General features: G+C 45.4%; 1 protein-coding gene across 4 annotated transcripts in view; it reads left to right on the top strand.

Annotated features, from left to right (window-relative positions):
- The window catches only part of SHISA6 (shisa family member 6), a 1,483,380-nt gene that overhangs the window by 725,585 nt on the left and 740,840 nt on the right, over nt 1–16,955 (top strand). The gene's annotated exons all lie outside the window — the stretch shown is intronic.

The raw sequence follows: 16,955 nt of genomic DNA, 5'->3' as shown, positions 1-16,955 counted from the left end.
CGGGACAGAAAAAAATGCTTTTAGTTCCCCGGTCACACACATAATGTGGGCCGGGGTACTAAAAGCAATATGACCCTCACGGCGGGGGCATTACCGACTCAGGTAATGCCCCGAGGCGTTCGTTAAGGCCCTTGTTTCTCTCGGGTCATATTGCTTAAGCAATAGATAAGGCAAACTCCTGATTTTATTAACATCTGCGCCTAGATGCAGTTCTGCTTGAAATCTTTTCAATGGTTATGTGCGTTACAAATGTTACAATATGATATGAAATGGCATTTATAACGCGCCTATAAACAAGAGTTTCAAGGCGCGACGAGGCAAGGGAGGGGAACAGAGGGGAGACAGAGACAACAATCGTAATAGGCCGGTGACATTGAGATCGCACGGGTGCATGGAAAGGGGGGGTGGAAAGTGGAAAATAAAAGAATACATAAATAAATATAGCTAAGCAATAAAAAAGCCCCTCACTCTCTCACATCATCGCCTTCCTTTCAAACCTTACAAGGTGGTTTTCGTCTGGCTCTCCTGATTCTGTTTATGCATCTCCTTGTGATCGAAACAAACTGCCCGTCTCTCCTCTACATGCAGAGCTATGACACTGTGCAATCAACGCAGCCTAACAATGTATAACATATCCATGGCTCAGCTAACGGCGTGACCCCCCAGAATTGGTTGAAAATGTATGGTACGAGCACACCATTCAAAACAGCAAAAATATTGCGAATGCAATGTCTTGGCTATTTTTTTTTTTTTTTGCAATGAGCTCCATTGGGTCAAATATAAATACATTCATACATGTATTCCCAAACATATAGTAAACCCAAGATGATAAAGGGCAACATTTCCTACCATGTTTTAAGGCATTAGAATGGGCTATAGGGAAGCTTAACATGTCTATTGAAATGTGTTCTTCCGCTGGACACCAAAGTCTTAGCAAAACGTGCAGGTAGGCTCGTTTTTACACAGGGTTATGCCTCAACGCGAGTTTCAGCTCTACAGCCTTTTTTCTCCAGACACAAATCAAACATCGAATATTGATAAGGGTGCCGGGAGCAGTGGCTAACTGGCTCGCCCCCGTGCCAGGCGTGAGACACATTTCGCCATGGCGAGAAGTCAGTCGCCCAAAATAGGTCTCGTCACCGCAGCTGCTTAGAGGAAAGCATGATGTAGCAAATGACAGGAGCCAGGCTGGCCAAGGCTTCAGTCGCTGGCTCTGAACCGTCACCGCCCCGCCCCCCATCGCCGGATCCTTTGACTTTCCCTCAGCGAGCGAGCGCATGCATAGGGCCTGGTAGAGCACACACTCCTGAGCAAATTATAATTAGAAACGGTCCAGCAAGCTTTGCTATGTCGGGTCCTGGGGGACATTATGGCCTGGCTCCAGATGCTGTCAGCCAGATCGCTAGATGCAACCGAGCTTAACACGGAAGTAATAAATCCCTTCTTCCCTGGCACGGCGCTTTGGGGAAACGTGGTAAAATAATGAACAAGTGAGCGATTGCGTAATTTACGTCACTGATAAAATGCAGTAGTTCAGTGGGTTAATGCAAAGGAAGACCTGTCAGTGACTCCTGGGTCAGCATCCCAGATGCACCGGCATAGGCTTCCATACGTTCTAAATTGTTGGCGCACAGCCTTTCCCGGTTAAGAACACCATTCATTAGGGCGCTTCAATACCCAAGGGGGTTAAGCGCTATATAGAAATGTATAGTTGTCATTCTAAATATCTTGGTATGAAAAACCTCTTGTTTACAGCGCTTTGATACTCTCGGGTGGTTTGACTGCTATATAGAAACACACATTGTTCTGTCACTGTCTATTCTGAACCTGCATGTTCTTGCACGAGTCAGTTTTGTCAGCGTGAACGTCGGGGGGATACCCGCATTTGCACTTGGTGACTGCAGATGGATTCCGTTTACGGATCGGTAAACATGTCTGCTTTAAAGCTGGATGGCCAACTTGCTCTTTGGGCAATGGATGCACTCACGTGTGTAACAGAACCTTAAATTAGCCAAGACAAGGGCAAGTGAACTCCACTGACTCAGCCTCTGAGAGGGTTCTTCAGGCCTTTCAATGGTCGCAATCTGAATCGCCGACGCTCTCATAGCTGGAGCTGTACAGAGCACACCAACAAATACTGGCTCAACTGGACCTTCCCTGGTTCTCAGCCTCAGTAGTCCCAGAGTTAAGACTTTAGAGTTGTTCCTCTGGTTTCCAAAACAAAGTATATTCTCTCAAACATGTCTTTCCAAGTGCAGTTAGTCGCGTGGCAGAACCAGATTTGGTGGCTCCAGGTTGCCTATGCTTTCTGACGCTTCCAACATGCATCGGTGTTCCTGAATTCCAACTCATGGAGCAGTCCAAGTGTCCATTATGTTTGCTGGATTAATTTGATCTGGCAGGCTTTCAGATTCCAGACTAACAATGCCAGTCGTACATTGAGGCAGCGTCTCATCCTACTTTCCAGTCTCAGGTCGTCACCTGGGCTCAGAGTAACAGCATTCCTGTGTCTTTCTCACTAGTTGTCACTAGAAGCTTGCATAGAGTAGCTTTCGGATGGGTGCAAGCCATAAAGGAATCCCTGTGCGACCAGCATTCTTGCCTATGTTTTCTGCTAAGATTCCTCTCAATCTTAGTGGCACATTCGACTGTGATTGTTCACCAGGCCTTCCTGGTGTCGTTCTTTCATCCTCCATGATACTTGATATGTCTTCCTGGTGTCGTTCTTTCATCCTCCATGATGCTGGATATGTCTTCCTGGTGTCGCTCTTTCATGCTCCATGATACTTGATATGTCCTCCTGGTGTCGTTCTTTCATCCTCCATGATGCTGGATATGTCTTCCTGGTGTCGCTATTTCATGCTCCATGATACTGGATATGTCTTCCTGGTGTCGTTCTTCCATCCTCCATGATACTGGATATGTCTTCCTTGTGTCGTTCTTTCATCATCCATGATACTGGATATGTCTTCCTGGTGTTGAACTTTCATCCTCCATGATACTGGATATGTCTTCCTGGTGTCGTTCTTTCATCCTCCATGATACTGGATATGTCTTCTTGTTGTCATTCTTTCATCCTCCATGATACTGGATATGTCTTCCTGGTGCCGTTTTTTCATCCTCCACAATAAAGGATAGGTATAGTCTTTTCCTTTTTTTTTTGTTTAAACATTGGTATCAGAAGTTCCCTGTCTAGGCTCGGGCAGTGACGGCAAGTTCTACAAGGAACTCTTAATAACTGTCTCCATATGCATTCTTAACAAGGTTGTTTCAACCCCCACTTCTATCATTAGATATCTCAAGCTGGTCTCATGGAATGTGAATGGGTTATACAACCCCATACAATCTAATACGATCTTATTCTGCTTGAAGTCCATGTCTTGTGACATTGCTCTGCTCCAGGAGAGTCACCTTTGTGATATGGAAGCACAAAAGTTTAAATGTAAATGGATGGGCCAGATATTCAACTCTACATTAAAAAATACCAAACATACCCTTTAAGGTATTATAAAGCACTACCGGTCCTGAGGGCAGCACTGTTTCAGTTGAAGTCAGAATACATGACACAGAAGTGTTGGTATGTTCCATGTATGCACCTATTTCTGAGGAAGCCCACTTCTTCCATGACTTGGCATAACGCACCCAAGGCTGCTATATGAACGCTATCCTCTTGGGTGGTGACTTCAATATATTTCAGAACCCAATGTTAGATTGATCTAACTCTTTTGGAAATTGGTGAATGACCAATTGCAGCGAGCACTGTTAAACTGATCAATGAATTCCATCTAGCGGGCATCTGGAGGCTGGAACACACGTCTGAAAGAGACTATAGCTTTCACTCAGCATGCCATGATGTCTACACTCGACTGGATTCTTTTCTGACATCTGGACGAGTAACCCTGAGTTGTTATGATTCAGAGAAATGCATGATAACAGTGATGGACCAGGCACCAGTATCTATCTGTCTGGCTCTGAGACGCAGGCTACCAACAGAAACAGTGTAACGCTCACCTGGCTCCCACGGAGGAGCTGGTCTGGATTGCTGTGGCCTCTTCAAGCGTGATGCGCAGAATTCGGACCACCGATTGAACAGGACCCCCAAATCTTGCTTGTCTGGCCCGTAGGAATATCCTTCTGCAGATGAGAAAGGGGATTAACTGTCTGCTGAATAGTGCGCTTGCTCCCCCCTTTCCCCCTTCGTTCTTCTCTGATTCCTCCAAAACCCCCGGTTTAAGCTCACCTTATGGTTTGGAAGGATGAACTCTCCATCCTGCTTCTGGTGCAGGGGCGCGTGTTCGTCCAATTACTTCACTGGTTTTCAGAATGGCGCTGGCACATTCACTTGACTTCTCTGAGCGATACACCGTAAGTATGAAGATGCAAAAGTTCAAGTGTGAGCCTCCTTTTATGTTGTCTTTTCTGTCCTTTATTTCAGATGCAGAACAAAGGCGTTGCGTTGAGGGGTTAAATTGCCGGTGGTAAAATCAGGTGAGTTAGTGATGAGGGCGACCCCTCTAAATGTCTTTATAATTCCCCAGTAATGTCTTTTGTCCTTTCCCCATAGGGGCCGGGGTGCGTACCTGTCATGATCTCTGCTTCCAAAAGGTCAGGGTTTTCCCAACTCCCTTGGAAGCAGATCCATAACCCAGGTTCCGAGTGCCAACCAGTCCCAATTGGGACCTTTTGGACCCAGTCCTGGCGCCAGTGGCACCAGGCTCATAAATATGCCCAGTCCCAGCGCTGGAAGCGCCGGGCTCATAATGCTTGGGTGGACTTACCTGCAGCAGACCATGCTGCTTACTTGCCTGCCAGTTGAGCCTCTGATCCTCTTCTGTTTGGAACCACTTTTCCTGTTGGGTGGGGCAGGAGCCACTCCCTAGATTCAAAACACTGGAATTCTTCTGGAAAGCAGGAACTCTTTTCTTACCTAGGCGTGGCTGTGGAAGGAGACACCTAAGCACTACAGGAGGCTATTTAAACCACACCCGATGGATGAATCTTGCTTTGCGTTATTCTGCATCCTCTGCAGCAGAACGCTCATCGTGTCTTCTGCATCTGATCCTGGGCCTAAGGAAAAAGGCTTACCATCCTGAATCCAGTCTTCAGCAACACCTATAAAGACAAGAAAGAACAGGTTAGCATTACGGTCTTCAGTGACAGCTCTTCACTTACCTGGTCCATCGGCTGTCACCAACGCCTCGCGCTGCATTCCGGCATCTGAAAGACAAAGGCTTACCTACTCTTCGTGCGCTCCGGAGGTCTTCACACTGCATTCCGGCATCTGAAAGACAAAAGCTTACCAACTCTTCGCACGCTCCGGAGGCCTTCGGCGCTGCATCCCGCATCTGAAAGACAAAACAAGGTGCGTTTAAAGACATTGGGGAACTTTAATACTCACGTGCCATTACTCCTTCCCACATCTAACCCAGTGGGTATTCCGGCACCCTGCAGCCGCTCCGAACTTGTACCTGCAAAATAAAAAGACAGTTAGAGCGCACCGTGAAGCAGGCAACAAGCGCTTACTTACGTGCTTCCAGGCGCTTCTATTCATCACACGGGCTCCATCTTCAACTCACTTCAGCCCGTCATCCGCCATCGCCGGAACCCTGCAAAACAAGAGACATCATTACTAAAGACTTTAAAGACATTAGAATTACTCGAAACTTACCGTTCGTGCAGTAAACGACGGACAGCAGTCCTCTGAAGTCAAGAGGCCTGCTCCCCTTATCCAGTGAAGAAACTGGTTACAGCACCCTGCCCCGAGGCAGATGGAGAGCACAGCGTTCACTTACCTAAGGTGAGAGCGTTAACCTTTGGGGTTCTACAGGAGAAGAGAAAGGGAAGAAGAGAGAGACATTCAATAACCCAGTTCCTTAATCCCATATTTTCTATCTGCAGACATCTTACCCTTCGAGTCAGACATACAGTGCACAGAGGTCCAGCCCAAAGAGCCAGCCGTGTGTTACACATCACCTTTGAAGATACGGTATACGCCCAGTCAAGACCGGCGCCTCTACGGGAATCAGGTGAGCGTTACAGTACCTTCCAAAGATGCGGCGCTGACCCGAGATGTGGAATGGTTCACCAAGAAAATCCGGTAAGTAATATGGCTGAAAATTCGGCTTTCCTCTTGTGTTCCCTTGCTCACCTTTTGTCTCTTCTTCTCTGCCCTAGGTGCAGAGGTGTGGCGACCGGTGCTGAGAGCCGCGATGGAGCCGGGCGGCGTCTCGGGAACAGGTGAGTGAAGCGCGGCGCTGCAGCGAGCAACGCAGTGCTTTTAAATGGAAGTCTTCCTTCAGGAATGCTGGCGTGAAGATTCCGGATGCAGGTAAGAAGATTGAATAAATTCTTGGTTTTCACCTTTCTCTTCACTTATTCTCTTACAGGTGTTCCAGGTTCGAGGCGGGCGTGGCTGGAGTCCAGGTGCAGGAGCAGACAAGGTGAGCGTTCAACTGCTGGGATGCAGAACAACGCGAAGCACGTGTGGCTGTCCGGGCGTGGCTTAAATAGCTTTGGAAGAAGTTCCAGGTGAGTATTCTCCCACAGCCCCACCCAAGTAACAAAATAGATCCTTCAGAAAAATAGTCCCTCCTAAGCCTCATTTGGCTTGGTTCTTCATGCAGCATGGTCTGCATCAGGTGAGTGCAGCAAACACTTCCCCTATGGCGTCAGGACTGATGCCCAACATGAGCCTGGCGCCAACGGCGCCAGGACAGAGTCCAAAGAGCCCACATAAAGGGCCGCTGGGCTTTTACCCGGGGGCGTGATGCCTGCTCCCGGGGGTGCTGGTCCTGGCCTGGTGCTCCGGGGGTAGGCATCATGACAAACGGATAGAGACGCCAGCCGTGAGAAAAATACGGGAGACGGTCCGCAAAGAAGGGATGAAAGCTGATGCCCGGAGCCTGGAAAGAGCAGGAGCATGAAGACAATGCCAAGGAAAACAGAAGTGGAGCGCTTCGCACTAAGGAATGACTAGCCGATCTAACCCGGCCCAGCCAGTAGACAGAAACACGGCAGGAGCTGTAAACAATCACTAAAATCAGGAACCGGATTGAATAGAATATTAGGGGAAGAGCATAGTGGTTCCCTCAGATCGCAATTGGCAGTTAGCACCCAGGTCGAGAAGAATGGGCTATACAAAGAAGATAAAACAAAAAAGTTGCCAAGATTAAGCTATCCGCTTGATGGTTGGACCTTATGGAAGGATAAACGGGACCTCATTGACAGTTGATCCCTAGGAAAAACCTATAAGAAGACAAACACCATTGTGCATTTCAATGAAATATTTTAGATTTTTTACCCCTGAAGAATTTCCTTGTGAGCTGTATGAAAGTGTGAAAGGAATGAAACATGTCGGCTATGGTATGAATGCAGCATGAGAGTAAGCATGAGTGATATGAACATAGATTGAAATGTTTTATGGACTGGGATGTACTTCTCTATGAGAGAGGAGAGCAAACAACAGATCCCTATGAAATGTTTATTCTAAATAATTGTTAAATAATGAAATACTACATGTTATTGAATGTGCATATTCAAATTGAAAATTATTGAGATGATGTTTGTTGTGTATACATTTTGTGACAAATTTCTACAATTGAATAACAGAAAAGATAAAAAAAGGTTTTTAATAACAATATGCTAAAAAATAATAAATGAATATTTTTGATACAAATTGGTGTGGTATATGACAATATAATGAGTATAAATCATATGTAAGAAAGGAAAAATCACAATAGGATTGTGGGGAAGCAAGTGACCCTGTAAACATAGAGTAATGTTAAACAAAAATTTCGGTAGAGGGCTGTTTATTAGTGGTCGTTAAAAATAATACCTCTGGTCTCTCTAAGTTTGTTGTGGCTCTGAGAGACACCTTTCGAGGATGAATATATTTATGATGCAAAATGAGATGACTAAACAAGAAATTATTAAGCAAATCTACAACTTTATTATACGATGTAACCAGACAGACAGTGTGTCTGGTACAACAATATGGTAAATACTGAAATGGTAACAAAGAGGGATCTTAATGAATATGAATGGGCGCTACATGAGAACTAAGCGAAAGAGATGTGAACACTTTTGAAAGAAGAAAAGATCATTGAAATCCGATATTCTGCTATTAACGACCAGACACTACAGGCAGCATTTAGGAGTGAAGTTTATGAATTGAAAAGATTATCACGGACAAGGTAGAATACTCTGTGTTCAGAAACTGGGTTAAGTGGTTTGAAGAGGGTGAGAGGGGTGGACGCTCTTCACACATAGGCTTACAATTCAGGAGAGGGAAAGGGCCATCACAGTAATCAGAGATATCATGGGTGCCCTGAACAGGAACCTGGAGGGAATCAATGTCAATTTCAAGATTTTCTATGAGAGCGTACATTGCTCGGAGTCTAGGTGTGACTTCCCAGAAAAAGAGGTCATACTAACTCAGAGTGACTTGCCAAAACTTGCATAGTACGATGCAAGCACCTTAGAAAATATGATCTCTGTGGAGAAAATTACGTCAGCCATTGTCAGCCTAAATACAAGCAAAACACCTGGAACAGATGGCCTACCGACAGAGTCCTATTCGATTCTACTTGACTGTGCCATGAAGCTCCTGCACAATGGGTTTGTGGAATCTCAATGATGAGGTATCTTGCCAAACACCCTTAGACACAGCTTAATCACAGTCTTGTTAAAAAGAAATAAATCCCCTATGCATTCTGCAACTACAGACCAATATGCCTGATCAACACTGATTGTAAAATTCTGACTAAAATCCTGGAAAAAGAATTGTAAAAGTGATACTGCTGCTAATTTATAAGTTGGCTTCGTCCAAGGAAGACATGTCACAGACAACATGAGGAAATTGCTGTTAAATTTAAAAAAAGGGTGGTGTTCCACAAACCCTCTAACCGCGGTGTCTCTTGACAATGAGAAAGCGTTTGACAGGATCGAAAGGGGATACTTGTTCACAACCTTTAGAATGCTGCAATTTGGACTGACATTCTTGTGATGTGTACACCTTCTTTACAAAGACCCTTCTGCCAGAGTTATAAAAGTACTGTACATAGTTGTCCCCTGTCACAACTGATGTGCATTGCAGCAATGAAACCTTTGGCTGTCATGCTGCGAAACAATTAAGACATACAAGGAAATGGATATGGGAGGCAATTAGGGAAGATTTGGCTGCACACAGATCACCCTTTGTCAGTACTTCAAAACCCTCCTGTATGCATTGCTTCTCTGTTGGATATGATTGAAACCTTCTCCAAGGTCTCTGGGTACAAAGTGAACTGGAACAAATCAGAGATAATGACAGTGTCTCTCTCCTGCATGAAACACCTGTTTGATCAGTGAGAATTCATATGTTGTCCCTCTAAGATTTTTGGGAATGTGGATATTCCCTGATGTGAATAATATGATTCAGTTGAACTTTGAAATGCTGCTGCCAAGGATTACATCAGAGGTTGATCGATGGTCAGTCTTGAAAACTGTTTTTATGGGAAATGGTCAACACAATAAAAATGAACATTGCTCTCCGGATCAACGATGCACTCTCCATGCACCCTCTTCAGCCATCGAAAGGTTTCTTCAAGAATAGCGATGCCTTAATGCAGACATTTCTATGTGATGGCAAACCAACATGGTTAGCACTTTGGAAGCTACAATTACCAACTGATGTTTGCTGATTTAGCGTTTGCTGTGAGACACATGCATAGATTGATAAAGTGTGATGGTCATATACGGAAACAAATTGAATCATACCATACTTCACAACCGGAACCCAGTGCTTATTTTCCAATTAAGTCCCGGAAAGTGCCCGGGATCATTGGATCAATAAATCTGGTCCTGCCACAAGACTAACAACTTTTGGAAACAAGTTTCTCAAAGAATGCACCTTGTTTTGGAAACTGGTATTCTGATGAAAGCCTCTCTGCTCATGTTGGCAATCACAAAGCAGTACGTAATCGCTACAAAGCAAGCAAAGCATGGATATTCAGAAGAGTTTAGTAAAAGAAAGCATTTTATGACCGTAGAAGTTGACCAAATGATTGAACAGAGAAGATTGGATCCATGACTTCCTGTTCCTGTCACCATGGTTAAGTCAATGTGCAGGCGACATAAGTAAACTCACACACATCAGACTGTCAACCCTCCCATGAATCCTATACTCAGGACCTTTCATAATGTCCACTCCTCTCACTCCCACTGTTTATCTCCTCAGATGGCCGCATACATTTTATTATGATATATTTTACTGTCTATTTCTTTAATCTTCTCTGATCCACTGCTCATGCTAGCCTCCCTTTATGTTTGGAAAGACCTATGGCTGCTTAATCCTCGCCACTGAATTATTGTATAGAGGAAGCTCATTTTAAAGTTATGTTTCTTATGCTATTGTTCATAATTCCTCTTCTTGCCTTGCACTTTATAATGTGACATATTAACAAAATAAAATAAAAATCTTTACTTATCTCCCTGGATAATTGAAGACATATAAGGGGGAATTCTAGCTTCCTTACCTACACAGTGTGCATGAGCACACGGAGGGACCTACAAACACCCAATGCACTACAGTTATGATAATCTGCCTCCATTTTCATTTGTTAAACTTAAAAGGCAAACATTTGACATTGCTACAATATGTTCTTATTGCCTGTACATAACAGAACCAACACTCTTTTCTATACACTCTCCACCAGATGTCAAACTAATTCCCCCCTCTTCCCTTGAAACCCTCAGCTCTCCCTTCACCTCTAAATCGCCTCTTTCTTTTGCAGATTGTTCACATGGATTTGTATAGTGACTCCTGTCATAGTTTATGGCATTAAAGCGCTTTCGCCTGTCAGAGAGGCAAAGGAGGAGTATAATAAAATATTCAGTAGTGGTAGCCGGAGGCAAAGTTGGGTGGATAGTTGGGATGATGGTGAGGGATAGATGAAAAGCACATGAAGGTTTGATAAGGCAATGTAGAGGAGATATATGTACAATTGGACCAAATGTATCATGGTACTAAACTGTATTCTTTTGGGCACAATGCCAAGAGAAGAGATAGCTGGAGAGGAGGTGCTTGCTGTACTGAGGGGCAATGGCGGCTGGTGAGTTTGAAAGCTGGTGGGGCGTAATTTTCCTCGGGGTAATTTGGTACCACACCACACAAGTGGGGCCTGGGGGGGTTCTCCCCCAAAGAAACTATTTGAAAATTGGCCTCCAAAATGTGCAATTTACTGTCCAAACCCACTGAAATATGACATAAAAAAGCATTAGGTTTTACATACTAATGCTCGACATCTTGAAATGAACATGGCTTTGCAGTTACCAGAATCAACAAAACCTGAACTCGGTGGATGCTCCAATGCGGTCATCAACTCCCCAATTTCAATACTGAAGCCTTTCAAAGAAATAAAAGTTGCGTCTGCTTCAAAAACGGGTGATGTACCTTACATACTGGATTGCACAATATCAAAAGATACTTATTTTGCACTTTATGGTGCATTTCTTACAAGCCAGCTCTTTCCTGCTACATCGCTAAAGAGAAGAGTAAAAATCGAACCTGCACAACAACAAAATATTTGTGTATTGCTGTCTTCAAGAATGCCACACTGTGCATGTTCTAGTATCAGCCTACAGGTTCTGAATGCCCTAGGCCTGGAATCCAGACCCAGAGCGCCTATGCCGAGTCCTGACCAGAGCCAGCCCAGACCAGTCGGCTGAGGTCTCGTCTCGTGCTAGGCTAGCAATGAGAGAGCCACAGCTGAGCTGAATGCTGATCGTGCCGGCTACTAGTCCCTGCTGCATTGATGCAGCAGGGACTAGTACTAGTAGCCACGCGGCACGGACGGTGCAACTACTAGGCCCTTCAATGCATTCCAGCTCCTGCTGGGGGAATGAAAGTTTAGTATGCCCTCAGGGGCCAAACGAGCCCTGCGGCACTCACCGCACCATGGACATTGGCTGGGTACTTGCCCTACTGGCTGCTTTCTTGCGGGTTCAGACCGGGGGACAGTCCGGACAGGGGGGATCTCTGGAAGCCGCTGAAACTGCTGGCCTGTGCGGAGCTCCACCCGCTGCTGTGCAAACCCAGCCCGCAGGAAGAGGAGGAGAAGGAGGCGTGCATGGCCAACCACAAGCCGCACAACTAAGTTCCAGGTAGGCCACAGGCGCAATTTATGGTGCTGCCAAACGCCCCCTCGACATGTGTGGCCTAGGCCAGTGGTGGTGTTATAGATACAAGCAGGTTGCATTCTGGGACTTGTAGTCCTGTTTTCTGTGCCATTTAAATGGGCATAAACGCATTAACAGGCAACCTGCTGTTGGCTAAAATTCCAGGACTGGGTCATGACGTCACGCATGACAGGTGAACAACAGGTAGCAATGGTCTTTGACTGCGAATGGGGACGAGAAGTTGAAACAATGTGTGTGAGAAACATACATAGTGTTGGCCTGGCCCCTTACCCCTTCACACAGTGTCTACTGTCAGTCTCGAAGCTTCCTAGTACTTGAAATCACGTGGCATTCATCTCACTCAGAAGGTTGCTAAAATGCGGCGATGGACTCTTTAACCTGCAGAATGCATACTTATTTCTACAGCCGACTGTATTAACCTGCAGAGCTTTCTTTTTTTTTAAATATATGCAACTGTCAGACATTATCAGTCAAGGTTTTATTGAGCCGTTTTTACGAAAGTGTTCATTTGGGAAGTCTTCTCTTTGGCTTTTCAAAATGGCTTGTAAACATTCCCATGGCACTTTAAAAAGTCGCTTAACATTAATTGTCCATTGTGGCGACCCTGCCTACTGATCATATCACGCTTCCCAACCCACACCGCAAGGAGGAAAAGATGAGGCATGTACGCCACAAACATTAATATTACGTCCAGTGGTGAGACTTATCTTACTCTACTGTTTACAGATCACACAACCTTAAAGTGGCCATGCGCTGTCGCGTTGCCGCCATGTTATGGTCACCCGAACTGATAACCTGCGGCTCCCGCTCCTGTTTGTTGACATTCAAGACCTCGCTTCCCGTCATGCAGTGTTCCTGGGGGGCATCGATCATAGGCCCACCCGTCCCAGCTGTCTCGAGATCTGCCTCCCCCATTGCACAGGCGCCATCAGACAGTGGTTAATATGCAGCATTGTTTTATAAATCGACTCGAAATCTGTGTCACGTCAGTTTACATACACATTACACTTACCTACTAAGTTCTACACACTGGTGACTGGTCTACTCTGAACTGGTACCGCTCAGGATAGGGACGACGAGAGAAGTGAAACACAAGATGTGGCCACTCCCACACTCAAATGTCATTGGCTGTGAAACAGCCAATGACATTTCTGTACTTACGCACCAAGCACTACATACAGTCTGACTCTGATTAGTGAAATCTTGCGCTGTTTGCGCATATATTATTACTGGCGGGGCCAGAACTCAAGCGCCCCGCCAGCATCCTAGTTTAAGTGCGTTTACGTAAAGTGCGTGGAGCTACGAGCTCCACGCACTTTACTATAGAAAAAAGCTGCGTAAAGCGGGACGCGCCCCGCTGTTGCAGCCGGCCCTGAAGACGGTCAGAGCACAGCTCACAGCTGACTGAGCCTCGTCACGAGTCACGAATGGTATTTCATTTTTATTGGGAACCGGATTTTATTTGCTGCAGCGCATTAGTTCAATCACTGTTATAAATTTAAATTAATTATGCCTCGGTGGGGGCCAAATTAATTATGCCTCGGTGGGGGCCATGGGGAGGGGGGCGGTGCCCCCCCGCCCTAGGAAAGCGGCCGCCACTGCTGAGGGGTATCTATGGAATTTACTTGCTGCATGATGACCCATTGGCATGTTGAAGACATGCCCAAGACACACAGGTAGCAAAGCCCTTCCACCTACTTCCCTAAACCCCCTACAACATGTGGGAGGGGTTGTATGTCAGACATCCCAATTTGCCAAGTTTGCAAAGGCTCGCTGAAAAAAGAGCAACAGAATCTCACCTTTTTCGCTTTGCACATTTATATCATGGTTACTAAAACCCTAGTTTATGGCCAGACCTTTGAGCCTTCCACAGTGACATGGTGAGCCATGACAGAGTCACACACCATGCCCAAGAAAACACAGTATGCAAAGCCTCTCTACTTACTCTCGTAAGCCCTGAATGGCTATGAACAGCCATGTTCTATAGATGGGAAAGCAGGAAGGAAATATAGCACATTTAACTCAGGGTGGGATTTTAACCACAGCTTTCTTCGAGCAGAAGCCCAATCTGACAATCACTTGAAAATTACACATTTAAACTAAAGCATTATACAGAAACCTCAACATAAGATTAACTAACCATCTAGTATAAAATGAAAATGACATCATATTCTCCCCTCCCCCAAAAGTATTAGAGCTGTTAAGCCTGAGGCAGCACAATATTCAAACCCTGGGACAAGTGTACATGTTCTTAGACCACCACTGTGGGGATTTGGTGCACTATGCATGTTTCATATCATAACACAACATAAAGTACCACAAGATAAGTTGGTATGTTGGTATGCCTCTCTGACATACCAATATAAGTTGGTATGCCTCTCCCACTCAGCCCCACCCTACCTCTCCCAGAAAAACAACAGAGCATAATCAAACAGGCTGCTTATTCCGGCTTATTCCTAAATTGAAAAAATCCAGAGCAGGCGGGGCAAGCTTCCCTACCTTTGCAGCTAGACATTGGAACGCTCTCCCACCATCTCTGAGAGCAGACAATCGTACTGGGTGTTCAAGAGAACACTGAAAACAATGCTGTTAAACGAACTTTGTGCTTAAGGGCCTCGCCCCTGCCTGACCCTATATTCCTCCCACTTTTCCCCCAACCCTCCTCCCCCCTACACTGCATATCCACTCAAGACTAAAATGTAACTTAACAGCACCTTGATGCCTACGAGTTTAGTGCACTTTATAATTGTACGAAAAAATAAATATGTCTGATTTAGTAATACGGATTTGGAAGTAAAATGCCACCAGCAGGCTTTGGCATCCCAGAGTCACACACTGGCTGGGAACCATAGCTGCCTGCTGCATTATGCACGCAACGTTACCCAACCTTAGCACAAGCCCCATCTACCACTCAGGCTGACAGTCTACAAGATAGACTTGAATGACGACTGAGATGAGACTGGTCCAACATTTCCCAGGAGTGCCAATTGACTGTACCAAGTAATACAAGTGCTAATGACCTTATGGTTGACCCTTACCCAATTGGTTGGTGACTAATATATGGATCCACCTAAAGACGTTGTACTTTCTGTGGTGGCGCATTTCCACGTTTTTAACCCATCGCTCTGTCTAAACATCCCAGTTTTCCATCCGCTCCCTTTGAAAGCGGTTTGCCTAGATTGTTTGCCATTTCTTTACAAACACTGACCATTGCTGAGCAAAGATAAATAGCAAGCGCTGCGTTATCCTATTTGGAAAATTAAGCTTAGATCATAGTTTAGGGTTTACAGAACACTGCTGACAAAGACATTCTAGGCAGGGCACCACACATCATGCACGATCCTGGCTTCAATTCGGAGTTCCCCCGTCGCCTCGACCAAAACAAAGGCTTGACATGGCTGCTGCAGGCCAAACCCTGCTCGTGTTCTCTGATCCAGGCCCAGGATGCCTGCTGCCCGTGTCACTTGCTGGCTTACCAACAACATATTGGCAATGGGGCAAGTATATGGGTGCCTTTATGCCTGCCATCTCAGTTTATTAGAATGTGCATCGCTGCACATATGTGACAAATAGCACAGACCAGATACTGTTGGGCGAGCACAGTTTATTTGCATACCATTCACGGAAGGGAGTGATGCTGCAGTGCACAGCCCTGTGTGCCGTTCTCCCCTTCAACTCTCCAACCCCATGTATGTCTGAGGCCGGTGCGTCTTCGCATTGCGGTGCTTTCCTTCTGCGATGACGTATCTTCCTCATCTCACGGCACCACCAGGGACTCTTTTCGAAGACCCTTTGCCAAATAGAATGATGAGCAAGGACATGCACCACCAGTAATTAGGCTGCGTCCCCATCACGTGCTCAACGCTGCCATTGTTTCATATCCTTTCTTCTAGACATCATCTCTGGGTGTCTAGTCCTTATCAATGCACTGTTTTCTTTTTCCTCAAAATATATGAATGGCCACCCTATGCATTAGATATGGAGGAGAAAGTGGGGTTCGTTACGCACACAAAACTGCGTTCCGCAAAGAGCTCGTGAGAGACAATTCATAGCCATTAAACGCTTTCCAACAGCCCTCATTATTACAGCTCTTGTGTTCAGGTCGGTCTGTTATCTCCCCCAAGATGCAGACATCTTAAACACATAAAGACATCACGACAACATTTTCGAATGAGGAGGTGTTAATAGTTCATTTTGAAAATATGTTAATGAACGTTACATGCCCCCTAAGCCCCAGCAATGTGTCCATAAATGGTTCTGGTGCACTTTCTGATTGATGTAGGGGACGACCCCCTCTACGCATGTCGCCATGAAAGAGTCACTGTGCCTAAAAAATGGCGGTAAACGTGTTTGGGTGGCTTGCGGCTACGCTAGTTGGATCGATAAAGCACTGATGGTGGCAGCTAAGCAAATCTTGAGAGTATGGAAAACACGAAAAAAGCCAATGGTGGAGGGCTGGCTGTCAGATGTACAAATCTTGTCCAGCTATGAGAAACACGTAATGCAAAAAATGAAAGGCAGGGATGATTATTTTGAAATGTGGGGACCATTTGATGAAATATTTGGTGAAAAGTTGTGGGAGTGGAGGCGAGTGTGTGCTTAGTTAGGATATAAGTGTGTGTGGTGGTTATGTCTGTGAGTTGTGTTGTGTTGTCTCTTTGTGTGTGTATATGTCTTGATTGGATTGATCACATTACATAGGCTTGAATGTATAGGGTAGCTTTACAATGGGTGATATAGTAACAATGGTATTGAATTACTCCATGTAATCGTTCTTA

The sequence above is a fragment of the Ambystoma mexicanum genome, chromosome 3q (assembly GCF_040938575.1).
Source record: "Ambystoma mexicanum isolate Mex_15411 chromosome 3q, UKY_AmexF1_1, whole genome shotgun sequence".
Lineage (NCBI taxonomy): Eukaryota > Metazoa > Chordata > Amphibia > Caudata > Ambystomatidae > Ambystoma > Ambystoma mexicanum.
This window is presented reverse-complemented; position numbering and strand designations above follow the sequence as displayed.